Source organism: Pseudophryne corroboree (assembly GCF_028390025.1).
Source record: "Pseudophryne corroboree isolate aPseCor3 chromosome 7 unlocalized genomic scaffold, aPseCor3.hap2 SUPER_7_unloc_4, whole genome shotgun sequence".
NCBI lineage: Eukaryota > Metazoa > Chordata > Amphibia > Anura > Myobatrachidae > Pseudophryne > Pseudophryne corroboree.
Window position 1 is genome coordinate 130,027 of NW_026967613.1, and position 15,534 is coordinate 145,560.

Sequence of the window (15,534 nt, forward strand, 5' to 3'; positions counted from 1 at the left end):
CTCTGATGTAATCAGAGTTAGATTTGATTCAGTGATTTTATAAAATCAGCTAGGAAGCACAATTTAGCAGTGGGTTGCAGAGAAAAAGAAATATGCTGGCAAAAAAAATCCAATTGAGTGATTAAACAGCTCTTAATTTTCTGGCTTTATTTTTATGCTAACAAATTTGTTCTCTGAAAAGTGTCCACAAAGCCAAGTCTCTGATTAACACCTTTGTAAGGATGGTTTTTAACCTATTACTAAATTAAACTTGCTTCATTGGAAAGGCAGCAAGATGCATCCTCATTTCAATGTCTACTGAAATAATACAGGTTGACACCAGGAAACATTAACGCCACTGCATCCTTGCTGCTTTCTCATGTGGAAGTCTGTTTAATGTGAAAACAAGGTGATATCTAATTAGCACACAGGTAAGGAATTAAGAAAATCTTTATTTAAGGGTGAAAATGTTTCTCACAAAATCGTTGCCCCAATGCATCATTGAAATTCAAGCTGGAAATATGATTTTAATATATCACTTGTACATTTTGTATTGCTCTTCTGGTGACAATGTAGTTTGTTTTTGTCAATTACCATTTTAATAATAGGGTAAAGAAAATTAAGTGGATTTTTGAAAGAAAACAATACTGTCAATATACTATTAAAACAAATTAAAATGGTAAAAGTTATTGTACTGTAAGTAAAAATAAAAGAGCCAACATATCAATCCCAGTTTTGGAATACTTTAATTAACAAAAACAAATGCATATAGCAGAGGATAGTTTCAATCTGCCTACCTCTGGGTTATGTGCTCAGCATGCTTCCATTGCTGTACTCTGCTGCACATGTAAGTGCAATAGATCCTGAAGCACTCACTCATCATGGGAAAGTACCAATGTGTTTCTTCGTTGGTTGATGGAAGAAACATCTTACAAAAACTCTCCAGATTATTGACTTTTTAAAGTTTTTCTAGGAAACGTTTTAGATGAATGCTTATTAGCCTTTGTCAGTATGTACTTTTGCAAAGTGTCTCTGTGGCGCAATCAGTTAGTGTGTATGGCTATTAACCAAAAGGTTGGTGGTTCAATCCCACCCAGGGACGTAATTGACCTTGTTATCAGATTTTGGTGATCTTTAAGTAGACAAGTCAAAATTTCAAACCCCCTCTAATGGTGGAGGGTACCTGGCCTTCTCTGATGTAATCAGAGTTAGATTTGATTCAGTGATTTTATAAAAACAGCTAGGAAGCACAATTTAGCAGTGGGTTGCAGAGAAAAAGAAATATGCTGGCAAAAAAATCCAAGAGTGATTAAACAGCTCTTCATTTTCTGGCTTTATTTTTATGCTAACAAATTTGTTCTCTGAAAAGTGTCCACAAAGCCAAGTCTCTGATTAACACCTTTGTAAGGATGGTTTTTCACCTATTACTAAATTAAACTTGCTTCATTGGAAAGGCAGCAAGATGCATCCTCATTTCAATGTCTACTGAAATAATACAGGTTGACACCAGGAAACATTAACGCCACTGCATCCTTGCTGCTTTCTCATGTAAAAGTCTATTTAATGTGAAAACAAGGTGATATCTAATTAGCACACAGGTAAGGAATTAAGAAAATCTTTATTTAAGGGTGAAAATGTTTCTCACAAAATCGTTGCCCCAATGCATCATTGAAATTCAAGCTGGAAAGATGATTTTAATATATCACTTGTACATTTTGTATTGCTCTTCTGCTGACAATGTAGTTTGTTTTTGTCAATTACCATTTTAATAATAGGGTAAAGAAAATTAAGTGGATTTTTAAAAGAAAACAATACTTTCAATATACTATTAAAACAAATTAAAATGGTAAAAGTTATTGTACTTTAATGAAAAATAAAAGAGCAAAAATATCAATCCCAGTTTTGGATTACTTTAATTAACAAAAAAAATGCATATAGCAGAGGATAGTTTTAATCTGCCTACCTCTGGGTTATGGGCCCAGCATGCTTCCATTGCAGTACTCTGCTGCACATGTAAGTGCAAGAGATCCTGAAGCACTCACTCATCATGGGAAAGTACCAATGTGTTTCTTCGTTGGTGGATGGAAGAAACATCTTACAAAAACTCTCCAGATTATTGACTTTTTAAAGTTTTTCTAGGAAACATTTTAGATGAATGCTTATTAGTCTTTGTCAGTATGTACTTTTTGCAAAGTGTCTCTGTGGCGCAATCGGTTAGTGTGTCCGGCTACTAACCAAAAGGTTGGTGGTTCAATCCCACCCAGGGACGTAATTGACCTTGTTATCAGATTTTGGTGATCTTTAAGTAGACAAGTCAAAATTTCAAATCCCCTCTTATGGTGTAGGGTACCTTGCCTTCTCTGATGTAATCAGAGTTAGATTTGATTCAGTGATTTTATAAAAACAGCTAGGATGCACAATTTAGCAGTGGGTTGCAGAGAAAAAGAAATATGCTGGCAAAAAAATCCAATTGAGTGATTAAACAGCTCTTCATTTTCTGGCTTTATTTTTATGCTAACAAATTTGTTCTCTGAAAAGTGTCCACAAAGCCAAGTCTCTGATGAACACCTTTGTAAGGATGGTTTTTCACCTATTACTAAATTAAACTTGCTTCATTGGAAAGGCAGCAAGATGCATCCTCATTTCAATGTCTACTGAAATAATACAGGTTGACACCAGGAAACATTAACGCCAATGCATCCTTGCTGCTTTCTCATGTGGAAGTCTGTTTAATGTGAAAACAAGGTGATATCTAATTAGCACACAGGTAAGGAATTAAGAAAATCTTTATTTAAGGGTGAAGATGTTTCTCACAAAATCGTTGCCCCAATGCATCATTGAAATTCAAGCTGGAAAGATGATTTTAATATATCACTTGTACATTTTGTATTGCTCTTCTGGTGACAATGTAGTTTGTTTTTGTCAATTACCATTTTAATAATAGGGTAAAGAAAATTAAGTGGATTTTTAAAAGAAAACAATACTGTCAATATACTATTAAAACAAATTAAAATGGTAAAAGTTATTGTTCTTTAAGTAAAAATAAAAGAGCCAAAATATCAATCCCAGTTTTGGATTACTTTAATTAACAAAAAAAATGCATATAGCAGAGGATAGTTTCAATCTGCCTACCGCTGGGTTATGGGCCCAGCATGCTTCCATTGCTGTACTCTGCTGCACATGTAAGTGCAAGAGATCCTGAAGCACTCACTCATCATGGGAAAGTACCAATGTGTTTCTTCGTTGGTTGATGGAAGAAACATCTTACAAAAACTCTCCAGATTATTGACTTTTTAAAGTTTTTCTAGGAAACGTTTTAGATGAATGCTTATTAGCCTTTGTCAGTAAGGACTTTCGCAAAGTGTCTCTGTGGCGCAATCAGTTAGTGTGCACGGCTATTAACCAAAAGGTTGGTGGTTCAATCCCACCCAGGGACGTAATTGACCTTGTTATCAGATTTTGGTGATCTTTAAGTAGACAAGTCAAAATTTCAAATCCCCCTGTACTGGTGTAGGGTACCTGGCCTTCTCTGATGTAATCAGAGTTAGATTTGATTCAGTGATTTTATAAAAACAGCTAGGAAGCACAATTTAGCAGTGGGTTGCAGAGAAAAAGAAATATGCTGGCAAAAAAAATCCAATTGAGTGATTAAACAGCTCTTAATTTTCTGGCTTTATTTTTATGCTAACAAATTTGTTCTCTGAAAAGTGTCCACAAAGCCAAGTCTCTGATTAACCCCTTTGTAAGGATGGTTTTTAACCTATTACTAAATTAAACTTGCTTCATTGGAAAGGCAGCAAGATGCATCCTCATTTCAATGTCTACTGAAATAATACAGGTTGACACCAGGAAACATTAACGCCACTGCATCCTTGCTGCTTTCTCATGTGGAAGTCTGTTTAATGTGAAAACAAGGTGATATCTAATTAGCACACAGGTAAGGAATTAAGAAAATCTTTATTTAAGGGTGAAAATGTTTCTCACAAAATCGTTGCCCCAATGCATCATTGAAATTCAAGCTGGAAATATGATTTTAATATATCACTTGTACATTTTGTATTGCTCTTCTGGTGACAATGTAGTTTGTTTTTGTCAATTACCATTTTAATAATAGGGTAAAGAAAATTAAGTGGATTTTTGAAAGAAAACAATACTGTCAATATACTATTAAAACAAATTAAAATGGTAAAAGTTATTGTACTGTAAGTAAAAATAAAAGAGCCAACATATCAATCCCAGTTTTGGAATACTTTAATTAACAAAAACAAATGCATATAGCAGAGGATAGTTTCAATCTGCCTACCTCTGGGTTATGTGCTCAGCATGCTTCCATTGCTGTACTCTGCTGCACATGTAGGTACAAGACAGCTTTTCCTTGCCAATATCTCTCTTTTGCAAAGAGCTGCGCATTGGAAAATTCAGGGCTATGCCGTGTAGATGATGGCCTAACAGGAGGCTTTAAAATTTTCTTTCTAGTGTCCTTCGTTTGGGAGAAAAATGCAAAGGTACAAGACAGCTTTTCCTTGCCAATATCTATCTTTTGCAAAGAGCTGCGCATTGGAAAATTCAGGGCTATGCCGTGTAGATGATGGCCTAACAGGAGGCTTTAAAATTTTCTTTCTAGTGTCCTTCGTTTGGGAGAAAAATGCAAAGGTACAAGACAGCTTTTCCTTGCCAATATCTCTCTTTTGCAAAGAGCTGCGCATTGGAAAATTCAGGGCTATGCCGTGTAGATGATGGCCTAACAGGAGGCTTTAAAATTTTCTTTCTAGTGTCCTTCGTTTGGGAGAAAAATGCAAAGGTACAAGACAGCTTTTCCTTGCCAATATCTCTCTTTTGCAAAGAGCTGCGCATTGGAAAATTCAGGGCTATGCCGTGTAGATGATGGCCTAACAGGAGGCTTTAAAATTTTCTTTCTAGTGTCCTTCGTTTGGGAGAAAAATGCAAAGGTACAAGACAGCTTTTCCTTGCCAATATCTCTCTTTTGCAAAGAGCTGCGCATTGGAAAATTCAGGGCTATGCCGTGTAGATGATGGCCTAACAGGAGGCTTTAAAAAAAATGTTCTAGTGTCCTTCGTTTGGGAGAAAAATGCAAAGGTACAAGACAGCTTTTCCTTGCCAATATCTCTCTTTTGCAAAGAGCTGTGCATTGGAAAATTCAGGGCTATGCCGTGTAGATGATGGCCTAACAGGAGGCTTTAAAATTTTCTTTCTAGTGTCCTTCGTTTGGGAGAAAAATGCAAAGGTACAAGACAGTTTTTCCTTGCCAATATCTCTCTTTTGCAAAGAGCTGCGCATTGGAAAATTCAGGGCTATGCCGTGTAGATGATGGCCTAACAGGAGGCTTTAAAATTTTCTTTCTAGTGTCCTTCGTTTGGGAGAAAAATGCAAAGGTACAAGACAGCTTTTCCTTGCCAATATCTCTCTTTTGCAAAGAGCTGCGCATTGGAAAATTCAGGGCTATGCCGTGTAGATGATGGCCTAACAGGAGGCTTTAAAATTTTCTTTCTAGTGTCCTTCGTTTGGGAGAAAAATGCAAAGGTACAAGACAGCTTATCCTTGCCAATATCTCTCTTTTGCAAAGAGCTGCGCATTGGAAAATTCAGGGCTATGCCGTGTAGATGATGGCCTAACAGGAGGCTTTAAAAAAATTTTTCTAGTGTCCTTCGTTTGGGAGAAAAATGCAAAGGTACAAGACAGCTTTTCCTTGCCAATATCTCTCTTTTGCAAAGAGCTGCGCATTGGAAAATTCAGGGCTATGCCGTGTAGATGATGGCCTAACAGGAGGCTTTAAAATTTTCTTTCTAGTGTCCTTCGTTTGGGAGAAAAATGCAAAGGTACAAGACAGCTTTTCCTTGCCAATATCTCTCTTTTGCAAAGAGCTGCGCATTGGAAAATTATGGGCTATGCCGTGTAGATGATGGCCTAACAGGAGGCTTTAAAATTTTCTTTCTAGTGTCCTTCGTTTGGGAGAAAAATGCAAAGGTACATGACAGCTTTTCCTTGCCAATATCTCTCTTTTGCAAAGAGCTGCGCATTGGAAAATTCAGGGCTATGCCGTGTAGATGATGGCCTAACAGGAGGCTTTAAAATTTTCTTTCTAGTGTCCTTCGTTTGGGAGAAAAATGCAAAGGTACAAGACAGTTTTTCCTTGCCAATATCTCTCTTTTGCAAAGAGCTGCGCATTGGAAAATTCAGGGCTATGCCGTGTAGATGATGGCCTAACAGGAGGCTTTAAAATTTTCTTTCTAGTGTCCTTCGTTTGGGAGAAAAATGCAAAGGTACAAGACAGCTTTTCCTTGCCAATATCTCTCTTTTGCAAAGAGCTGCGCATTGGAAAATTCAGGGCTATGCCGTGTAGATGATGGCCTAACAGGAGGCTTTAAAATTTTCTTTCTAGTGTCCTTCGTTTGGGAGAAAAATGCAAAGGTACAAGACAGCTTATCCTTGCCAATATCTCTCTTTTGCAAAGAGCTGCGCATTGGAAAATTCAGGGCTATGCCGTGTAGATGATGGCCTAACAGGAGGCTTTAAAAAAAAAAATCTAGTGTCCTTCGTTTGGGAGAAAAATGAAAAGGTACAAGACAGCTTTTCCTTGCCAATATCTCTCTTTTGCAAAGAGCTGCGCATTGGAAAATTCAGGGCTATGCCGTGTAGATGATGGCCTAACAGGAGGCTTTAAAATTTTCTTTCTAGTGTCCTTCGTTTGGGAGAAAAATGCAAAGGTACAAGACAGCTTTTCCTTGCCAATATCTCTCTTTTGCAAAGAGCTGCGCATTGGAAAATTCAGGGCTATGCCGTGTAGATGATGACCTAACAGGAGGCTTTAAAATTTTCTTTCTAGTGTCCTTCGTTTGGGAGAAAAACGCAAAGGTACAAGACAGCTTTTCCTTGCCAATATCGCTCTTTTGCAAAGAGCTGCGCATTGGAAAATTCAGGGCTATGCCGTGTAGATGATGGCCTAACAGGAGGCTTTACAATTTTATTTCTAGTGTCCTTCGTTTGGGAGAAAAATGCAAAGGTACAAGACAGCTTATCCTTGCCAATATCTCTCTTTTGCAAAGAGCTGCGCATTGGAAAATTCAGGGCTATGCCGTGTAGATGATGGCCTAACAGGAGGCTTTAAAATTTTCTTTCTAGTGTCCTTCGTTTGGGAGAAAAATGCAAAGGTACAAGACAGCTTATCCTTGCCAATATCTCTCTTTTGCAAAGAGCTGCGCATTGGAAAATTCAGGGCTATGCCGTGTAGATGATGGCCTAACAGGAGGCTTTAAAATTTTCTTTCTAGTGTCCTGCGTTTGGGAGAAAAATGCAAAGGTACAAGACAGCTTTTCCTTGCCAATATCTCTCTTTTGCAAAGAGCTGCGCATTGGAAAATTCAGGGCTATGCCGTGTAGATGATGGCCTAACAGGAGGCTTTAAAATTTTCTTTCTAGTGTCCTTCGTTTGGGAGAAAAATGCAAAGGTACAAGACAGCTTATCCTTGCCAATATCTCTCTTTTGCAAAGAGCTGCGCATTGGAAAATTCAGGGCTATGCCGTGTAGATGATGGCCTAACAGGAGGCTTTAAAAAAAATTTTCTAGTGTCCTTCGTTTGGGAGAAAAATGCAAAGGTACAAGACAGCTTTTCCTTGCCAATATCTCTCTTTTGCAAAGAGCTGCGCATTGGAAAATTCAGGGCTATGCCGTGTAGATGATGGCCTAACAGGAGGCTTTAAAATTTTCTTTCTAGTGTCCTTCGTTTGGGAGAAAAATGCAAAGGTACAAGACAGCTTTTCCTTGCCAATATCTCTCTTTTGCAAAGAGCTGCGCATTGGAAAATTCAGGGCTATGCCGTGTAGATGATGGCCTAACAGGAGGCTTTAAAATTTTCTTTCTAGTGTCCTTCGTTTGGGAGAAAAATGCAAAGGTACAAGACAGCTTTTCCTTGCCAATATCTCTCTTTTGCAAAGAGCTGCGCATTGGAAAATTCAGGGCTATGCCGTGTAGATGATGGCCTAACAGGAGGCTTTAAAAAAAATGTTCTAGTGTCCTTCGTTTGGGAGAAAAATGCAAAGGTACAAGACAGCTTTTCCTTGCCAATATCTCTCTTTTGCAAAGAGCTGTGCATTGGAAAATTCAGGGCTATGCCGTGTAGATGATGGCCTAACAGGAGGCTTTAAAATGTTCTTTCTAGTGTCCTTCGTTTGGGAGAAAAATGCAAAGGTACAAGACAGCTTATCCTTGCCAATATCTCTCTTTTGCAAAGAGCTGAGCATTGGAAAATTCAGGGCTATGCCGTGTAGATGATGGCCTAACAGGAGGCTTTAAAATTTTCTTTCTAGTGTCCTTCGTTTGGGAGAAAAATGCAAAGGTACAAGACAGTTTTTCCTTGCTAATATCTCTCTTTTGCAAAGAGCTGCGCATTGGAAAATTCAGGGCTATGCCGTGTAGATGATGGCCTAACAGGAGGCTTTAAAATTTTCTTTCTAGTGTCCTTCGTTTGGGAGAAAAATGCAAAGGTACAAGACAGCTTTTCCTTGCCAATATCTCTCTTTTGCAAAGAGCTGCGCATTGGAAAATTCAGGGCTATGCCGTGTAGATGATGGCCTAACAGGAGGCTTTAAAATTTTCTTTCTAGTGTCCTTCGTTTGGGAGAAAAATGCAAAGGTACAAGACAGCTTTTCCTTGCCAATATCTCTCTTTTGCAAAGAGCTGCGCATTGGAAAATTCAGGGCTATGCCGTGTAGATGATGGCCTAACAGGAGGCTTTAAAATTTTCTTTCTAGTGTCCTTCGTTTGGGAGAAAAATGCAAAGGTACAAGACAGCTTTTCCTTGCCAATATCTATCTTTTGCAAAGAGCTGCGCATTGGAAAATTCAGGGCTATGCCGTGTAGATGATGGCCTAACAGGAGGCTTTAAAATTTTCTTTCTAGTGTCCTTCGTTTGGGAGAAAAATGCAAAGGTACAAGACAGCTTTTCATTGCCAATATCACTCTTTTGCAAAGAGCTACGCATTGGAAAATTCAGGGCTATACCATGTAGATGAAGCACTAACAGGAGGCTTTAAAATTTTCATTCTAGTGTCCTTCGTTTGGGAGAAAAATCCAATGGTACAAGACAGTTTTTCCTTGCCAATATCTCTCTTTTACAAAGAGCTGCGCATTGGAAAATTCAGGGCTATGCCGTGTAGATGATGGCCTAACAGGAGGCTTTAAAATTTTCTTTCTAGTTTCCTTCGTTTGGGAGAAAAATGCAAAGGTACAAGACAGCTTTTCCTTGCCAATATCTCTCTTTTGCAAAGAGCTGCGCATTGGAAAATTCAGGGCTATGCCGTGTAGATGATGGCCTAACAGGAGGCTTTAAAATTTTCTTTCTAGTGTCCTTCGTTTGGGAGAAAAATGCAAAGGTACAAGACAGCTTTTCCTTGCAAATATCTCTCTTTTGCAAAGAGCTGCGCATTGGAAAATTCAGGGCTATGCCGTGTAGATGATGGCCTAACAGGAGGCTTTAAAATTTTCTTTCTAGTGTCCTTCGTTTGGGAGAAAAATGCAAAGGTACAAGACAGCTTTTCCTTGCCAATATCTCTCTTTTGCAAAGAGCTGCGCATTGGAAAATTCAGGGCTATGCCGTGTAGATGATGGCCTAACAGGAGGCTTTAAAAAAAATGTTCTAGTGTCCTTCGTTTGGGAGAAAAATGCAAAGGTACAAGACAGCTTTTCCTTGCCAATATCTCTCTTTTGCAAAGAGCTGTGCATTGGAAAATTCAGGGCTATGCCGTGTAGATGATGGCCTAACAGGAGGCTTTAAAATTTTCTTTCTAGTGTCCTTCGTTTGGGAGAAAAATGCAAAGGTACAAGACAGTTTTTCCTTGCCAATATCTCTCTTTTGCAAAGAGCTGCGCATTGGAAAATTCAGGGCTATGCCGTGTAGATGATGGCCTAACAGGAGGCTTTAAAATTTTCTTTCTAGTGTCCTTCGTTTGGGAGAAAAATGCAAAGGTACAAGACAGCTTTTCCTTGCCAATATCTCTCTTTTGCAAAGAGCTGCGCATTGGAAAATTCAGGGCTATGCCGTGTAGATGATGGCCTAACAGGAGGCTTTAAATTTTTCTTTCTAGTGTCCTTCGTTTGGGAGAAAAATGCAAAGGTACAAGACAGTTTTTCCTTGCCAATATCTCTCTTTTGCAAAGAGCTGCGCATTGGAAAATTCAGGGCTATGCCGTGTAGATGATGGCCTAACAGGAGGCTTTAAAATTTTCTTTCTAGTGTCCTTCGTTTGGGAGAAAAATGCAAAGGTACAAGACAGCTTTTCCTTGCCAATATCTCTCTTTTGCAAAGAGCTGCGCATTGGAAAATTCAGGGCTATGCCGTTTAGATGATGGCCTAACAGGAGGCTTTAAAATTTTCTTTCTAGTGTCCTTCGTTTGGGAGAAAAATGCAAAGGTACAAAACAGCTTATCCTTGCCAATATCTCTCTTTTGCAAAGAGCTGCGCATTGGAAAATTCAGGGCTATGCCGTGTAGATGATGGCCTAACAGGAGGCTTTAAAAAAAAATTCTAGTGTCCTTCGTTTGGGAGAAAAATGCAAAGGTACAAGACAGCTTTTCCTTGCCAATATCTCTCTTTTGCAAAGAGCTGCGCATTGGAAAATTCAGGGCTATGCCGTGTAGATGATGGCCTAACAGGAGGCTTTAAAATTTTCTTTCTAGTGTCCTTCGTTTGGGAGAAAAATGCAAAGGTACAAGACAGCTTTTCCTTGCCAATATCTCTCTTTTGCAAAGAGCTGCGCATTGGAAAATTCAGGGCTATGCCGTGTAGATGATGGCCTAACAGGAGGCTTTAAAATTTTCTTTCTAGTGTCCTTCGTTTGGGAGAAAAACGCAAAGGTACAAGACAGCTTTTCCTTGCCAATATCTCTCTTTTGCAAAGAGCTGCGCATTGGAAAATTCAGGGCTATGCCGTGTAGATGATGGCCTAACAGGAGGCTTTACAATTTTATTTCTAGTGTCCTTCGTTTGGGAGAAAAATGCAAAGGTACTAGACAGCTTATCCTTGCCAATATCTCTCTTTTGCAAAGAGCTGCGCATTGGAAAATTCAGGGCTATGCCGTGTAGATGATGGCCTAACAGGAGGCTTTAAAAAATTTTTTCTAGTGTCCTTCGTTTGGGAGAAAAATGCAAAGGTACAAGACAGCTTTTCCTTGCCAATATCTCTCTTTTGCAAAGAGCTGCGCATTGGAAAATTCAGGGCTATGCCGTGTAGATGATGGCCTAACAGGAGGCTTTAAAATTTTCTTTCTAGTGTCCTTCGTTTGGGAGAAAAATGCAAAGGTACATGACAGCTTTTCCTTGCCAATATCTCTCTTTTGCAAAGAGCTGCGCATTGGAAAATTCAGGGCTATGCCGTGTAGATGATGGCCTAACAGGAGGCTTTAAAATTTTCTTTCTAGTGTCCTTCGTTTGGGAGAAAAATGCAAAGGTACAAGACAGCTTTTCCTTGCCAATATCTCTCTTTTGCAAAGAGCTGCGCATTGGAAAATTCAAGGCTTTGCCGTGTAGATGATGGCCTAACAGGAGGCTTTAAAATTTTCTTTCTAGTGTCCTTCGTTTGGGAGAAAAATGCAAAGGTACAAGACAGCTTTTCCTTGCCAATATCTCTCTTTTGCAAAGAGCTGCGCATTGGAAAATTCAGGGCTATGCCGTGTAGATGATGGCCTAACAGGAGGCTTTAAAATTTTCTTTCTAGTGTCCTTCGTTTGGGAGAAAAATGCAAAGGTACAAGACAGCTTTTCCTTGCCAATATCTCTCTTTTGCAAAGAGCTGCGCATTGGAAAATTCAGGGCTATGCCGTGTAGATGATGGCCTAACAGGAGGCTTTAAAATTTTCTTTCTAGTGTCCTTCGTTTGGGAGAAAAATGCAAAGGTACAAGACAGCTTTTCATTGCCAATATCTCTCTTTTGCAAAGAGCTACGCATTGGAAAATTCAGGGCTATACCATGTAGATGAAGCACTAACAGGAGGCTTTAAAATTTTCATTCTAGTGTCCTTCGTTTGGGAGAAAAATCCAATGGTACAAGACAGTTTTTCCTTGCCAATATCTCTCTTTTACAAAGAGCTGCGCATTGGAAAATTCAGGGCTATGCCGTGTAGATGATGGCCTAACAGGAGGCTTTAAAATTTTCTTTCTAGTTTCCTTCGTTTGGGAGAAAAATGCAAAGGTACAAGACAGCTTTTCCTTGCCAATATCTCTCTTTTGCAAAGAGCTGCGCATTGGAAAATTCAGGGCTATGCCGTGTAGATGATGGCCTAACAGGAGGCTTTAAAATTTTCTTTCTAGTGTCCTTCGTTTGGGAGAAAAATGCAAAGGTACAAGACAGCTTTTCCTTGCCAATATCTCTCTTTTGCAAAGAGCTGCGCATTGGAAAATTCAGGGCTATGCCGTGTAGATGATGGCCTAACAGGAGGCTTTAAAATTTTCTTTCTAGTGTCCTTCGTTTGGGAGAAAAATGCAAAGGTACAAGACAGCTTTTCCTTGCCAATATCTCTCTTTTGCAAAGAGCTGCGTATTGGAAAATTCAGGGCTATGCCGTGTAGATGATGGCCTAACAGGAGGCTTTAAAAAAAATGTTCTAGTGTCCTTCGTTTGGGAGAAAAATGCAAAGGTACAAGACAGCTTTTCCTTGCCAATATCTCTCTTTTGCAAAGAGCTGTGCATTGGAAAATTCAGGGCTATGCCGTGTAGATGATGGCCTAACAGGAGGCTTTAAAATTTTCTTTCTAGTGTCCTTCGTTTGGGAGAAAAATGCAAAGGTACAAGACAGTTTTTCCTTGCCAATATCTCTCTTTTGCAAAGAGCTGCGCATTGGAAAATTCAGGGCTATGCCGTGTAGGTGATGGCCTAACAGGAGGCTTTAAAATTTTCTTTCTAGTGTCCTTCGTTTGGGAGAAAAATGCAAAGGTACAAGACAGCTTTTCCTTGCCAATATCTCTCTTTTGCAAAGAGCTGCGCATTGGAAAATTCAGGGCTATACCGTGTAGATGAAGCACTAACAGGAGGCTTTAAAATTTTCATTCTAGTGTCCTTCGTTTGGGAGAAAAATGTAAAGGTACAAGACAGCTTTTCCTTGCCAATATCTCTCTTTTGCAAAGAGCTGCGCATTGGAAAATTCAGGGCTATGCCCTGTAGATGATGGCCTAACAGGAGGCTTTAAAATTTTCTTTCTAGTGTCCTTCGTTTGGGAGAAAAATGCAAAGGTACAAGACAGCTTTTCCTTGCCAATATCTCTCTTTTGCAAAGAGCTGCGCATTGGAAAATTCAGGGCTATGCCGTGTAGATGATGGCCTAACAGGAGGCTTTAAAATTTTCTTTCTAGTGTCCTTCGTTTGGGAGAAAAATGCAAAGGTACAAGACAGCTTTTCCTTGCCAATATCTCTCTTTTGCAAAGAGCTGCGCATTGGAAAATTCAGGGCTATGCCGTGTAGATGATGGCCTAACTGGAGGCTTTAAAATTTTCTTTCTAGTGTCCTTCGTTTGGGAGAAAAATGCAAAGGTACAAGACAGCTTTTCCTTGCCAATATCTCTCTTTTGCAAAGAGCTGCGCATTGGAAAATTCAGGGCTATGCCGTGTAGATGATGGCCTAACAGGAGGCTTTAAAATTTTCTTTCTAGTGTCCATCGTTTGGGAGAAAAATGCAAAGGTACAAGACAGCTTTTCCTTGCCAATATCTCTCTTTTGCAAAGAGCTGCGCATTGGAAAATTCAGGGCTATGCCGTGTAGATGATGGCCTAACAGGAGGCTTTAAAATTTTCTTTCTAGTGTCCTTCGTTTGGGAGAAAAATGCAAAGGTACAAGACAGCATTTCCTTGCCAATATCTCTCTTTTGCAAAGAGCTGCGCATAGGAAAATTCAGGGCTATGCCGTGTAGATGATGGCCTAACAGGAGGCTTTAAAATTTTCTTTCTAGTGTCCTTCGTTTGGGAGAAAAATGCAAAGGTACAAGACAGCTTTTCCTTGCCAATATCTCTCTTTTGCAAAGAGCTGCGTTTTGGAAAATTCAGGGCTATGCCGTGTAGATGATGGCCTAACAGGAGGCTTTAAAATTTTATTTCTAGTGTCCTTCGTTTGGGAGAAAAATGCAAAGGTACAAGACAGCATTTCCTTGCCAATATCTCTCTTTTGCAAAGAGCTACGCATTGGAAAATTCAGGGCTATACCGTGTAGATGAAGCACTAACAGGAGGCTTTAAAATTTTCATTCTAGTGTCCTTCGTTTGGGAGAAAAATCCATTGGTACAAGACAGCTTTTCCTTGCCAATATCTCTCTTTTGCACAAAGCTGCGCATTGGAAAATTCAGGGCTATGCCGTGTAGATGATGGCCTAACAGGAGGCTTTAAAATTTTCTTTGTAGTGTCCTTCGTTTGGGAGAAAAATGCAAAGGTACAAGACAGCTTTTCCTTGCCAATATCTCTCTTTTGCAAAGAGCTGCGCATTGGAAAATTCAGGGCTATGCCGTGTAGATGATGGCCTAACTGGAGGCTTTAAATTTTTCTTTCTAGTGTCCTTCGTTTGGGAGAAAAATGCAAAGGTACAAGACAGCTTTTCCTTGCCAATATCTCTCTTTTGCAAAGAGCTGCGCATTGGAAAATTCAGGGCTATGCCGTGTAGATGATGGCCTAACAGGAGGCTTTAAAATTTTCTTTCTAGTGTCCTTCGTTTGGGAGAAAAATGCAAAGGTACAAGACAGCTTTTCCTTGCCAATATCTCTCTTTTGCAAAGAGCTACGCATTGGAAAATTCAGGGCTATACCGTGTAGATGAAGCACTAACAGGAGGCTTTAAAATTTTCATTCTAGTGTCCTTCGTTTGGGAGAAAAATCCAATGGTACAAGACAGCTTTTCCTTGCCAATATCTCTCTTTTGCAAAGAGCTGCGCATTGGAAAAGTCAGGGCTATGCCGTGTAGATGATGGCCTAACAGGAGGTTTTAAAATTTCTTTCTAGTGTCCTTCTTTTGGGAGAAAAATGCAAAGGTACAAGACAACTTTTCCTTGCCAATATCTCTCTTTTGCAAAGAGCTGCGCATTGGAAAATTCAGGGCTATGCCGTGTAGATGATGGCCTAACAGGAGGCTTTAAAATTTTCTTTCTAGTGTCCTTCGTTTGGGAGAAAAATGCAAAGGTACAAGACAGCTTTTCCTTGCCAATATCTCTTTTGCAAAGAGCTGCGCATTGGAAAATTCAGGGCTATGCCGTGTAGATGATGGCCTAACAGGAGGCTTTAAAATTTTCTTTCTAGTGTCCTTCGTTTGGGAGAAAAATGCAAAGGTACAAGACAGCTTTTCATTGCCAATATCTCTCTTTTGCAAAGAGCTACGCATTGGAAAATTCAGGGCTATACCATGTAGATGAAGCACTAACAGGAGGCTTTAAAATTTTCATTCTAGTGTCCTTCGTTTGGGAGAAAAATCCAATGGTACAAGACAGTTTTTCCTTGCCAATATCTCTCTTTTACAAAGAGCTGCGCATTGGAAAATTCAGGGCTATGCCGTGTAGATGATGGCCTAACAGGAGGCTT